Genomic DNA, 13,045 nt, shown 5'->3' on the forward strand with positions numbered 1-13,045 from the left:
TCTGAGTGGTTCATTGGAGATAAGAGTCTCACAGAGGGGCTGGGGATGCGGCCTAGCGGCAAGAGCGCTCGCCTCGTATACATGAAGCCCTGGGTTCGATTCCCCAGCACCACATATATAGAAAATGGCCAGAGGTGGCGCTGTGGCTCAAGGGGCAGAGTGCTAGCCTTGAGCAAAAAGAAGCCAGGGACAGTGCTCAGGCCCTGAGTCCAAGCCCCAGGACTGGCCAAAAAAACAAAACAAATAAAGAGTCTCACAGACATTTCTGCCTCTGCCGGCTGGCTTTGAACCATGATTCTTAAATCTCAGCCTCTTGAGTAGTTAGGATTACAGCCACCAATGCCTGGCAAAAACCCATTTTTTAAAAAATCCAAAGGGGGACTGGGGATATGGCCTAGTGGCAAGAGTGCTTGCCTCGTATACATGAGGCCCTGGGTTCAATTCCCCAGCACCACATATATAGAAAACGGCCAGAAGTGGCGCTGTGGCTCAAGTGGCAAAGTGCTAGCCTTGAGCAAAAAGAAGCCAGGTACAGTGCTCAGGCCCTGAGTCCAAGACCCAGGACTGGCCAAAAAAAAAAAAAAAAATCCAAAGGGGGCTGGGAATATGGCCTAGTGGCAAGAGCGCTTGACTCATACACATGAAGCCCTGGGTTCGATTCCCCAGCACCACATATATAGAAAATGGCCAGAAGTGGCGCTGTGGCTCAAGAGGTAGAGTGCTAGCCTTGAGCAAAGAGAAGCCAGGGACAGTACTCAGGCCCTGAGTCCAAGGCCCAGGACTGGCAAAATAAATTAATTAATTAAATTTAAAATTAATTAAATTTAAAATTAATTAAATTTAAAAATTTTTAAAAAAATCCAAAGTATGCTATTTGCCAAAGACATACATGAAATCTAAAGACACATGAGGTTGGAAATGGAAAGATAAAAATCAACAAAGCAGGTGAGTACTAATCAAAGGGAAAAAGCAACTTTAAGAGCAAAGAGAACTGGCCCTAGTGTCTCACACCTGTAATCCTAGCTACTCAGGAGGCTGAGATCTGAGGATCATAGTTTCTGAGACTCTGATCTCCAATGAACCACCAGAAAACTGGAAGTGGCGCTGTGGCTCAAGTGGTAGAGCGCTAGCCTTGAGCAAAAGAAGCTCAGGGGCAGCACCCAGGCCCTGAGTTCAAGCCACAGGACTGGAAAAATAAATAAAGAACATCAAGCCAGGTACTGGTGGCTCACACCTATAATCCTAGCTACTCAGAGTGGAGACCTGAGGATCACCGTTGGAAGCCAGGAAAGTCTGAGAGACTCTTATCTCCAATTAACCACAAAAAGCAAAAAGGGGGGGCGTGGCAGGGCGGGAGGAAATAGTAGAAGTGGAGCTATGGCTCAAGCTAGCCTTGACCAAATGAGGCTCAAGGATAGAACCCAGACCCTTAGTTCAAACCCCAGACCAGCACTATATATATTAACATCAGAGTGGACAAGTCTAGCTGTAGTCCTAGAGGGAAGGTGGCGATACCTGCTTTCCAGAATTGAGAAGACACTGACATCTGACACAGAAAGCATGTCCTTTCCCTCTGGGAATCAGAACAGAAACCATGGTCCACACAGCAGTCTGGCGTGCTTACTGTGGCATGAAAAGCCAATAAGCAGAATCACAAGTGGAATCCACTAAGTGTGCATTTTACATTCGCAGAGTAAAAGGGCATTCGGGGGTGGGGGTGGGGGTCACCCATCTAAGTAGTCAGGAAGGCAAGTTTTATTTATATACACTCAACACCAAACGCCACCCACCTCCAGCCCAGCCCCATCCTCTGCCATGTGTGGCCTTGATATGGTGTTCTAGGCTGCTCAGAGAATATCAGTCATGTTTGTCATGAAAAGATAAGCTCCCCTGGGTATACAGATCTCACCGCCAAGGTCCAGAGCAGTCTCTTAAAAGGTCCAGCCGAGCACATCGCCAGAAGCGACCCAGGTCTCCAGTGTTTTCTCTACCCACAGCAATTAGAACAAGTAATCGGGCTGGGAATATGGCCTAGTGGCAAGAGTGCTCGCCTGGTATACATGAGGCCCTGGGTTCAATTCCCCACCACTACATATGTACAAAAGGCCAGAAATGGCGCTGTGGCTCAAGTGGCAGAGTGCTAGCCTTGAGCAAAAAGAAGCCAGGGACAGTGCTCAGGCCCTGAGTTCAAGACCCAGGACTGGCGGCTGGGGATATGGCCTAGTGGTAAAGTGCTCGCCTCGTATACATGAAGCCCTGGGTTCGATTCCTCAGCACCACATATATAGAAAATGGCCAGAAGTGGCGCTGTGGCTCAAGTGGTAGAATGCTAGCCTTGAGCAAAAAGAAGCCAGGGACAGTGCTCAGGCCCTGAGTCCACGCCCCAGCACTGGCAACAAAAACAGAACAAATAAAAAAAATAAAAAAATTTAAAAAAAGACCCAGGACTGGCAAAAAAAAAAATAAAGTAATCATCTCATCTCATTTTTCATGTGCAAAATGGAGACGTTAACTGGCCACAAAGGCTCCTGTATATTATTTGCAAGGTGAAGTGGTTAAGTCTTTTCTCCGGTTCTAGACCAAGATAGAATTTATCAGAAGCTGAGTGTGGTATGAAAGGAGGTGTTGGATAGAAATGGTGTTCATAAGGTGTGATGAAGAGGGCTGGGAATGTGGCTTCGTGGTAGAGTGCTTGCCTAGCATGCAGGAAGCCCTGGGTTTGATTCCTCATCACCACATAAACAACAACAACAAAAAAGCGGGAAGTGGCGCTGTGGCTCAAGTGATAGAGTGCCAGCCTTGAGCAAAAAGAAGCTCAGGGATAGTGCTCAGGCCCTGAGTCCAAGGCCCAGGACTGGCAAAAAGAAAAAAAGAAAGGTGGTTCACACCTGTAATACTGCTATTCAGGTGGCTGAGAGCTAAGGATCACGGTTCAAAGCCATCCTGGGCAGGAAAGTCTGTGAGACTCATCTCCAATTAACCACCAGAAAACCAGAAGTGGAACCATGGCTCAAAGTGGTAGAGCACTAGCTAGCCTTGAGCAAAAATTGCTGGAGACAACACCCAAAGACTTGAGTTCAAGCCCCACAACCTACAAAAATAAAAATATAAATAAGTAAAAGAATATAGTGCTTTTTAGGCCTTGTTAAATTTATTTCCCAGCTGCTACCTGCAATGTAGACAATATATGGTACAGAATTTGCTCATTTGAGGGGGATTTTTTTTTTTTTTTGCCAGTGTTCTGGGGCTTCAACTCAACTGCCCTGAGCTTCTTTTTGCTCAAGGCTGGCACTCTATCACTTGAGCCACAGCGCCACTTCCCGCTTTTTTGTTGTTGTTGTTGTGTATGTGGTGCTGAGGAATCAAACCCAGGGCTTCATGCATGTGAGGCAAGCGCTCTACCAGTAAGCTACATTCCCAGCTCTTGGTCTGGATTTTTAATTCCACTTTTCCCACAATATTTGATGTTGTTTATTCTACTTCATGTTATGCCAAGTACTTTTTAGGTAAAACCTATGCCCTGTACACTAGGGCTAGCCATTCACTGATAAAACTGAAAACCTGAACTAGCTAGACCTAGCTTCCCTGCAGACAGAGAATACGTGATATACAGACAAACCCCTGCTCAGAACCTGCTTGCTGGCAGGTGCTGTGTTCCCATCTGCACGTGGGAGCCCCACGGGGATGCTGGAAGGACGCTTCTTACAAAGGACGATAGGGTTATGGATTCCACTCCCAAACTGTAGACTTCTCCTTTGCTCTCACTGGGACGTGTCAGGGTTTAGGCTAAAGGGCTATGTGGCACTCCTACCTATGGACAGGAGGCTGCCCAAATAGAGTTTGAGCAGCTGGGCTGGCCTCGATCGCGGGGGACACCGGGATGTGCTGGTGGGGACAGTGCTTACGGTGTCTGGCTCCAGTGTCTGACTCCACCCATCTCCAGAACTGTACTATGACAGCAAGAGTGCTGCACTAGGCTGGGGGAGCCCTAGTCACAGCCCTCCCTTGCTGCACTGGCCAGGAAGAGAAGCAACGCGTGTGCTGCATCCCACCAGAAAACGATACCCTGGAGGCATTTCGCTCAAAAAAAAGGGAAAAGGGAAGGCGGGAGGGAGGGGGAAACAGTGCTGTCCAAATACAATGTGTCTGCAGGGATAAGATTCCCTGGAGGCCAGAAAGTCATTTCCCTGGCTTAGTGTTGTAAAATCTCACTGTAGATGTCTTGAGAGCCATGGGGCGGGGGCGGGGGGGGGGGGGGAGGAATTCTCCCCCTAGACATGTCAAATTTCACAGAAGATAAATAGAATCTACTATATTGTCCCCGCTGTAATCCAAAGAACCAATTAAAAATGCTCAAAAATCTTAAAAGGCTAATAGGGACCTAGTATGCATATCAAAATTTAGACATTCAGTCTTGGGTTTTGTTGGGATGGTAGCTATTATTAAAATGGAAAAGTACCAGGAGCTGGTGTTGGGCAGTGAGGTTAAATTCATCTATGTGTTATTTTCTTTAAGATGCTGAATCAAACTTTTGGAAGTGTAAGGTCCACCCCAGGAGGGCTCCATGCAGATGCCCCCACCTGTTGCAGTCTGTGCCCAGTACTGGTGCTACCTAGGTGACTGGCACACCTGGAGGCCATTACTCCCCCTTCTCGGAGGTCACACCAATCCACCTGGTCAGACCTCCCGCCTTTCCCTACAATCCATCTCACCACAAGTCCCCACTCTCATTCCTTTTCTCTCTTACTCTCTTCTTTTTCCCTTCTTCCTTCCCTCTGTCTCCCCATGCCTCCATCTTGTGTGGGCTGGCAGTTTGCTTTCACACCAATAAACTCCTGAACCATGTGGTGGGTTTCCTTTCTGGTGAACCGTACAGGAAGGACTTGTTATCTGAAGGAAAACATGTTTCTGGCTAGTAGTGCAGTGGAAGAGAGATCTGAAACCATTGGCAAAGGCAGAGAACCCAAGGCGGGCACTAGGGGCTCACGCCTGTAATCCTAGCTACTTAGGAGGCTGAGATCTGAGGATTACAGCTCAGAGCCAGCCTGGAAAGGAAAGTCCATGAGACTCATCTCCAAATTAGCCACCAGAAAACGAAGTCATGCTGTGGCTCAAAGTGGTAGAGCACTTGAACAAAAAGAGTTCAGGGATAGCACCCAGGCCCCAAGTTCAAGCCCCATGACAGACAAAAAAAAAAAAAAAATGGTGGAGATCTTGGACAAACCCATTCTAAAGAGTATTCTTCTTGAAATAGGAGTTAGGAGTTAGGACTAATGGGCTTCCTGTGCTCCCCTTAGAACTAAGGCTCTCAGGCCACAACACAAATTGCAAGCTGGCTGGGACAAGTGGCTCACACTTGTAATACTAGCTACTGAAGAGGCTTAGATCTGAAATTGAGGTTTGAAGGCAGCCCCAGCAGGAAAGCTCCTGAGGCTCTACAACTAACCATAAAAAGCCAGAAGCAAAGCTGTCATTCAAGTGGTAGAGCACTAGCCTTGAGTACAGGGACAGTGCCCGGAATTCAGGCCCCAGGACTTGGCACCAAAAAGAAAAAAAAGATAATGCAAACTGGGGCTGGGAATCTGGCCTAGTGGTAGGGTGCTTGCCTAGCATGCATGAAGCCCTGGGTTCGATTCCTCAGCACAACATATCCAGAAAAAGCCATAAGTGGTGCTGTGGCTCAAGTGGTAGAGTACTAGCCTTGAGCAAAAAGAAGCCAGGGACAGTGCTCAGGCCCTGAGTCCAAGCCCCAGGACTGGCAAAAACAAAAACAAAAACAAAAAGATATTGCAAACTGGTAGCCCACCACCCACATTCTTCTGGGAGCGCTGTTTGGCCTGCACAGAATTTTTTGGGGGTGGGTATTACGGGGTGCAAGGGAGGTGATTCCACGTCCTCCCAAGAGTCCACCACTCAGAGACAGTCTCAAGCAAAAGGATGGATTTATTGGGGAAGCAAAGCGCAAACTGACTCTCCAGGGAGGAAGCACAGACTCGGGAGCTGAAACTACGACCCCCAACCATTCTCCAGCTGGGGTTTATCAAGGTAAAAGCTTAGCACAGATGTAGGGGGTTGACTCGGGGTAGAGCAAGCAACAAACAAGTTAAGCAAGCATGGCACAGATGTAGGAGGTTGACGCAGGGGGTAGAGCAAGTGACAAACAAGTTAAGCAAGCCATTTACAGAAGCAGAAATTTGGGGTCAGGTTGACCTAATATTTAACTTCATTTTAACAATTGTTACCATGTTTCCTAAATCAAACCGGAGTCAGCTCTACTCCAACATTTCCTACCATGTTTTCCTAGTCAAGATGGAGTCAGCTCTACTTCCTACAACAGTGGGAAGTCTTTTTTAAAAAGATTATATATGCCTTTAAATCAAAATCTCTATACAGTTTGCCACAGTCCCTGCCATTGCTTACTTGCTTTGCTCAGCCTGCTTCACTCTGTCATTACCTGATCAGCCCTGAAGGACCTGGGTTTCTGGCCCCAGTTCTATGGAGCTACTATCAACACCCAAGTCTTGCTCTGCTTACCACACAACTGAAGCCAATTAGCAGTTAAGTAAGATAAGACCTAGTCTTCAGGGCTGAAGAATTTCCAATATGATGCTTGATTGACATTATATATATATTATATTATATTATTTATTATATATACATTATTATTATATATAATTATTATTATATAACATTATTATTATATATACATTATATATATATATATCCATCCTGGGGTGTGTTGTTTTTGTTTTTTTTGGCCAGTCCTGGGGCTTGGACTCAGGGCCTGAGCACTGTCCCTGGCTTCTTTTTGCTCAAAGCTAGCACTCTGCCACTTGAGCCACAGTGCCACTTCTGGCCGTTTTCTGTACATGTGGTGCTGGGGAATTGAACCCAAGGCCTCATGTAGAGGAGGCAAGCACTCTTGCCACTAGGCTATATCCCTAGCCCCCATCCTGGGGTTTGAATTCAGGGCCTGGTCATTGTCCCTGGGCTTCTTTTGCTGGAGACTAGCACTCTATCACGTGAACCACAGCGCTACTTCTGGCTTTTTCTCTTGATGTGGCACTAAGGAATGGAACCCAGGGCTTCACACATGCTAGGCAAGCGCTCCACCACTAAGCCACCTTCCCACCCCATGATGCATGATTTTGTTTCCACTTTAATCTTACTGAGGGGCAATCTCAATTTACGCTGGTCATTACTTGGGTTGCTAAGTAACTTTTATGGCCTCTAAACACTACGTGGTATGTGAGCACCGTCATCCCTCTCCCACAGGATAATGGCGGCCTGAAACACCAAGAGGCCCTCTCCCAGCCACAGAGCATCTGACAAACAGAGAAACACCCACAGAAAGCAAATCTCATACAAGCACATATTTAGTTATTAGTAGCATTTGTAATGTATATCCTATTTTAATTGTAGAGATATGATGGTATACATACACTTGAATATAGTCATAGGTTATTATTGTAAAGTAGTGCCCAGTGCCCAGTGCCCCAGAGAGAAAAGAGAGAGATTGAGAGAGAAACAGGCTCATGTAGAGGAAGCACCATGTTTTCTTCACATGAAGGCAAATAAACCATGTGATGATAGAGGCAGACTGAACATTAAAAAAATTATTTGAATTCCTCTTTTTTGGGGGGTGGGGAGTTCCCAGGGCTTGAACTCTGGGCCTGGGCGCTGTCCTTGAGCTCTTCAGCTCAAAGCTAGCACTCTACCACTACATTTACATTTGCCACTTTTAAATGTTCTGTTCAGTGACTTGGAATATATTTACATTGTGTGTAGCTATCACCACTCCAAGGCCATCCCCAGACCTCTTCTAATCTTGTAAAACTGAAACTTGAAAAGCCAACTCCCCATACCTCCTTCCCCAGGGCTGGCCACTATCTACTTTCTGCCTCTAAATTTGATTCTAGGAGCCAGGTGCCCATGGCTCATGCCTGTAATCTTACTCAGGAAGCTGAGATCTGAGGATCGTGGTTCAAAGCTGGCCCAGGCAGGAAATTTCATGGGACCATCTCCAATAAACTATGCAAAAAAGCCAGAAGTGGCATTACGGCCCAAGTGGTAGAATGCTCGCTTTGAGCAAAAGAAGCTCAGGGACAGTGTCCCAGGCCCAGAGCTTTAGCCCCAGGAATGGCAAAAAAAAAAAAAAGGAGGCTGGGAACATGGCCTACTGGCAAGAGTGCTCGCCTTATATACATGAAGACCTGGGTTTGATTCCCCAGCACCACATATTTAGAAAATGGCCAGAAGTGGCGCTGTGGCTCAAGTGGTAGAGTGCTAGCCTTGAGCCAAAAGAAGCCAGGGACAGTGCTCAGGCCCTGAGTCCAAGGCCCAGGACTGACAAAAAACAAAACAAAACAAAGATTCTAGGGACCATGCCATATTATAAAAATCCTATAGCATTTGTTCTTTTGTGACTTTTTTCCCCTAGTGCAATGGATAACCTTTGAAGACGTCCTGCTAAGGAAACTGAGCCGGTCATAGCTTTATACCTGAGATTTTTATTTATTTTCAGTTGTGGAGCTTGAACTCTTGGCCTGGGTGCTGTCCCTGAGCAATTCAGCTCAAGGCTAATGTTCTACCATTTGAGCCACAGCGCTACTTCAGGTTTTCTGGTGGTTAATTGGAGATAAGAGTCTCATGGACTTCTGCCCAGGCTGGCTTTGAACCGTCATCCTCAGATCTCAGCCTCTTGAGTCGCTAAGATTATAGGTGTGAGTACTGGTGCCTGGCTAAATATGAAATTTTTAAGGCAGTCAAAACAGTCATGATCCACACACTGGTTGCTCACACTTGTAATCCTAGTTACTCAGGAGGCCTAGTTCTAGAGGACTGAAGTTTGAATCCAGCCAGGGCAGAAAAGTCTTCAAGACTCTGTCTCTAAATTAGCTAGCAAAATGCCAGGCTAAAGAGGTAGAGTGCCACTGAGCAAGCAAGCCAAGCAAGTTAGAGACCTAGAATTTAAACCCCAGTATTGCCTCAAACAAACAAGGGAGGGGGGGAGTCATGGAATCATGAACTTTGTAAATCTCTAGCAAGTAAGTGATCTAGCAGGAAACTGTGAAAAAATCCAAACATACAAGCAGCCTTTACAAACTAACCTAAAAAAAGGAACTCTAAGGGTTGGAAATGTGGCTTAACAGTTCAGCGCTTGCCCACCATGCACAAAGCCCTGGATTTGATTCCTCAGCACCATATAAACAGAAAAAGCTGGTAATGGTGCTGTGGCTCAAGAGGTAGAGTGCTAGCCTTGAGCCAAAAGAAGCCAGGGACAGTGCCCAGGCCCTGAGTCCAAGCCCCAGGACTAGCTAAAAAATTTAAAAAAAAAGGAACGTTAATCATAGGCTTCTGCACCCAAAACTCACAACAGCTAGGCTTTACCTACCCAGTTTAAAAGCACAAAATGTGGGCGTTCACTGTCTAGTTGGGGGGAACCCTCCCTGCTCACCTAAGAAAACTCAAAATGCACCCATTCTTTCCTTAATAATTCTACATTGCAACAATTCCATCTGGTACTAGCTATATTTACCTAGATCCCTACAGCAAGACAAAGGTTATTTAGAGCATGTTGTTATGGTTTCTAGATGGTTTTGCCATCTATTAAGAACATGACACAGACACAGAAATTGACCCTAAGCTAACGTGGTTCACACTGGTAATCCTAGCTACCTCAAGTAGCTAGGCTGAAATTGGGAGGATCACAGTTTGAGTCCAGTGGGGGAAAGGGCAAGAGTTTATAAGACCCCATCCCAACTAATTAAAAAGCTGAGCATGCTTGGTACCAGTGGTTCATTCCTGTCATCCTAGCTGCTCAGGAGGCTGAGATCTGAAGATCACAGTTCAAAGCCAGACAAGGCAGGAAAGTCCATGAGACTCTCATCTCCAATTAAATCACCAGAAAACTAGAAGTGGAGCTGTGGCTCAATGTGGTAGAGTGCTAACCTTTAGCAAAATAAAAGAACTCAGAGACAGTACTCAGGCCCTGAGTTCAAGCCCCATGACTGACATAGCTCAAATTGCAGAGCACCTGCCCAGTGCCACAGAGAGAAAAGAGAGAGATTGAGAGAGAGAGGAACAGGCTCATGTAGAGGAAGCACCATGTTTTCTTCACATGAAGGCAAATAAACCATGTGATGATAGAGGCAGACTGAACATTAAAAAATTATTTGAATTCCTCTTTTTTGGGGGGTGGGGGGGTTCCCAGGGCTTGAACTCTGGGCCTGGGCGCTGTCCTTGAGCTCTTCAGCTCAAAGCTAGCACTCTACCACTTGAGCCACAGCACCACGTCCGGTTTTCTGGTGATTAATTGGAGATAAAAGTCTTGTGGACTTTCATGCCTGGGTTGGCTTTGAACTGAGGTCCTCAGCTCTCAGCCTCCTGATTAGCTAGAACTGGAGATGTAAGCTACTAGCACTGGGCTTTCAGGTCCCTTCTCAGTCTCTAGTGGAGCAAGACTAGATTCCTGGACAAACTACCTTGCAGGAAAAGGCTCCATTGTGTCAGTGCTTCCCATTCCCCATGAAGCCAGAAATCTAGATTTTTATTTTAAATCTGTGTGTGCTTATGAGGGTGGCCAGTGGGGGGGGGGGGGTGGTCATAGGGCTTGAACTCAGGGCCCAGGCTCTGTTTTTGCTCAAGGCCAGTACTCTGCCATTTGATCCACAACTCCACTTCTGGATTTTTGGTAGGTAGCTGGCGATAAAGCGTCTCGTGGGCTTTCCTGCCTCCTCCGCCCTTAGCCCCCTGAGTGGCCCCAGCTGAAGTGTTAATGGATGTCACAGCATGGGGAGGGAGGGGAGGAGGCAGTGCATCTCTGAGGACTGGGGCACACCCACACCGGCTGATGACAGTGGAAAACAGCGCCGCGCGGGTTTGTAGTGAATCGCCAGGCCGCCTACACAGCTCACCCACCTTCTGTCCCAGGGCTGACACTGGTGCTGCCTCCCCTCACGCGTATCTGAGAAAGAACAATTAGAGCGACTGAATGTAACTCAAGAACCTGGAAGCCCCAAACAGCATAACCAGTCCCAATGTGGTGGAAGTGCATAAAAACTAGGAGTCAGAACACCTGAACCTCACATAGAAACTAAGTCGCCTATCGGAGCCTGTTTCTTCATCCATAAGATGAGAGGACATAAAGCCACCAACAATACCTCAAGGTCATGATGATTTTTTTTTGCCAGTTCTGAGACTTGAACTCATGGCCTGGGCAATGTCCCTGAGCTTCTTGTTTCTCAAGGTTAGCACTCTACCAGTTGAGCCAAAGAACCACTTCCAGCTCTTTCTGTTTATGTGGTTCTGAGGCATGGTAGGCAAGCACTCTACCACTAGCCGTATTTCCAGCCTCAAGGTCATGCTGATGCTAACGGATGTGACCAGAGGAATATCAGTTCCATATGAACCTGGAGACTGCTTTAGTGAGACACTCACTGGAGCAGAGATGTTGCTCTTTACTTGTGGCCATTTGCCTAGGGACTACCCGATTGCATCTCATACAGACTATCTCCAAAGGAAGTTCCTAAGGATATGACAAGCAGGAGGTTTTCTGGGTTCCAAAGTCACGGGATTCTCAGGCTTTCAGTCCACTTCCCACAGCATCTACAATCCTCCCGCCTCCACCACCAGGGCCAGGGACTTTTAGAAATCTCCATTTTCAGTTCCACCCACAATCAGACCCTGTCCCTGTCCCAGGCTATTTTAATAAGCCTCCAGAGTGTAGACTTCACATTGAGATCCTTGGAAACCAGATCTCAACCCACTTAAATAGTGGAGGCTTCCTGTAAGAAACAGGCCAGGGCTCTAGGCTAGGGGTGGTACACTCTTGTAATCTCAGGCACTTGGAAAATGGAGCCCATCTTAGAAACAAAAGGCAGAATTCTCAGCTTCAATCCCGTGGGGCAGGGAGAGGAGGAGGAAAGCAAGCCCAGAACAGTCACAGGTATGGGCGTTCAAAATTCACTGGTAGGGGCTGGGAATATGGCCTAGTGGTAAAGTGCTCACCTCATATACATCAAGTCCTGGGTTCGATTCCTCAGCACCGCATGTATAGAAAAAGCCGGAAGTGGTGCTGTGGCTACAGGAAGATGACATCTGAGGATGGTAGTTTGAAGCCAGCCTGGGCCGGAAAGTTCATGAGGCTCTTATCTCTAAAAACCAGAAGTGGAGCTGTGGCTCAACGTGGTAGAGCGCTAGCCTTGAACAGAAAAGCTCAAGGGCAGTGCCCAAGCCCTGGGTTCAAGCCCCATGAACACCAACACCAACAAGAAATCCCTGAGATGACACCTAGATCCAGGTGGCCTCAGCACTGAGGAGCCAGTCAGAGCCACTCCAGTGGTGGGGCCTGGCACTCCAATGACAGGGCCCACTTCCCACAGGCTAGCTACAGAGACCATCAGGGCTCAGGGCTCATCCACGGGCTAGCAGAGGCTTTATTTGGGTGGAAAAAAAAATCACCAGGTTCATTACTAAGGACAGTGTCTGGGGAGTGGGATCAGGTGTGGTGCTTTTTCACAGGGTTTTGCAGACAGCAGTCAGAATCAAGGCCAGCACCCAGGAAAACCAGTCACTGCCGTACCTCCACCCTCAGCCAGCACTTGCCAGGCAGGCATGCCAGGCATTCCTCCCAGGACATCTTCCCCAAGGCTGCTAAAATTGCCCAGGTAGGTTTTCAGCTCAGTGGCTCTTGACCTGAACAAGTACGTGCATCACAGTGGAGCAGCTGACCTGTGCAGTATGAGATGGCTGACTTCTAGGTACCAGAACAAAACCAGTGCAAGGGCAGGGCCAGCTCTCCTACTTCCCCCAACTTCCATCATCTACTGTGGGGGATAGGGACACACACACAGGCTGACTCATTGCACTTGTTCCTTTCTTTCCAGGAACACCAGACAAGATAGACTCTGGTAGGTTTGTAATGTTGTCCTTGGGAAGTTATCACTTCAGTCTCTAGCAGTATCCGAGTACTTATATAGATGTCTCTGCTCCCTGCCTCTGGGCCTTTGCCTAGTCCCTCACCAGTTTGGATTCCTTTTTTCTC

The sequence above is a fragment of the Perognathus longimembris genome, chromosome 14 (assembly GCF_023159225.1).
Source record: "Perognathus longimembris pacificus isolate PPM17 chromosome 14, ASM2315922v1, whole genome shotgun sequence".
In the NCBI taxonomy this organism is placed as follows: Eukaryota; Metazoa; Chordata; class Mammalia; order Rodentia; family Heteromyidae; genus Perognathus; species Perognathus longimembris.